At 43.1% G+C, this 1545-nt stretch overlaps 1 pseudogene; it reads left to right on the top strand.

Annotated features, from left to right (window-relative positions):
- Positions 1 to 683: 683 nt before the first annotated feature.
- On the top strand, positions 684 to 1267 carry LOC133757078 (large ribosomal subunit protein eL19-like; annotated as a pseudogene).
- The last annotated feature ends 278 nt before the right edge of the window (positions 1268 to 1545 follow it).

Below are 1545 nucleotides of genomic sequence, written 5' to 3' on the forward strand. Positions count from 1 at the left end.
TTACTTAATGTATACTAAATTGATCTTCTGTATATAAAGAGAATTGAAAATGAATCTTAATGTGAATGGAAGGGGAGAGGGAGCGGGAGAGGGGAGGGTTGCGGGTGGGAGGGAAATTATGGGAAGGGGAAGCCATTGTAATCCATAAGCTGTATACTGGAAATTTATATTCATTAAATAAAAGTTAAAAAAAAAAAAAGAAAGAAGCAAATAATGTGCGGAAAACATTTTAGCCAAAATTCAGCTTCAGTGGCTTTATTGCTATAAATTTTAACATGTTACATTAAAATGAACATTAAGATTGGGAGAAAACTAATGGTACCTCAAGGATCACAAAATGCATAAAGCAGTTGAAACTTGTAGAAAGAACTATCAGGACCCCACAATTGTGTCTGGGTCATTGTGTTGGTCTCAGTGTTGAAATATGGCAGTTCGTTAAATAATAACCTTATTAAGTGAGTCTATATTAGATTGTAGCAACCACCTAACTGCCTCCCAAGTCTTCTGTTAGACAGGCATACATTACAACTCTCTGGAGAAATTTTCGTAAGTACTTATAAGGGCAGCAATCAGAGCTTACAACGACTAGAAAGTTGATTGGAAGAGAAGATATGAAAAGGTTAGAAGTGATTTTCAAGTTAATAAAAAAAGTTACAGCTGCTTTCGCTGCCTGGGCCACAGCCATGAGCATGCTCAGGCTTCAGAAGAGGCTCGCCTCCAGCATCCTCTGCTGTGGCAAGAAGCAGGTGTGGTTGGACCCCAATGAGACCAACGAAATCGCCAATGCCAACTCCTGTCAGCAGATTCGGAAGCTGATCAAAGATGGGCTGATCATCCGCAAACCTGTGACTGTCCATTCCGGGCTCGGTGCCGGAAAAACACCTTGGCACGCCAGAGGGACAGGCATATGGGCGTAGGTAAGCGAAAGGGCACAGCCAATGCCCGGAAGCTGGAGAAGGTGACCTGGATGTGGAGGATGCGGATTTTGCGCCAGCTGCTCAGGAGATACCGTGACTCTAAGAAGACTGACCGCCACGTGTATCACAGCCTGTACCTGAAGGTGAAGGGGAATGTCTTCAAGAACAAGCGGATCCTCATGGACCACACCCACAAGCTGAAGGCCGACAAGGCCTGCGAGAAGCTCCTGGCTGACCAGGCTGAGGCCCCCAGGTCCAAGGAAGCCCGCAAGCACCATGAAGAGCGCCTTCAGGCCAAGAAGGAGGAGATCATCAAGATTCTGTCCAAGGAGGAGGAGACCAAGAAATGAAGAGAAACGACGCCCCTCCTGTCTGTACATAACGACCTTGGGGATTGCCGTGGGTCGGGCATCAAAATAAAACACTTTATCCGCTTTAAAAAAAAAAAAAAAGTTACAGCTAAGATAAGAACATTAAAAGATAAGGAAAAGAAAAAAAATTCTTTTCTATCAGTGAAAAGATTTTGTTAATAATCCTGTTTTTTTAGGAAACAGAAAAATAACCCCATAGAACAGGTACAATGTAAGTCTTAGATTTCTGCAAAGAGGAAAGAGATCAATTTCATCAA

The sequence above is a fragment of the Lepus europaeus genome, chromosome 3 (assembly GCF_033115175.1).
Source record: "Lepus europaeus isolate LE1 chromosome 3, mLepTim1.pri, whole genome shotgun sequence".
Taxonomy (NCBI): Eukaryota; Metazoa; Chordata; class Mammalia; order Lagomorpha; family Leporidae; genus Lepus; species Lepus europaeus.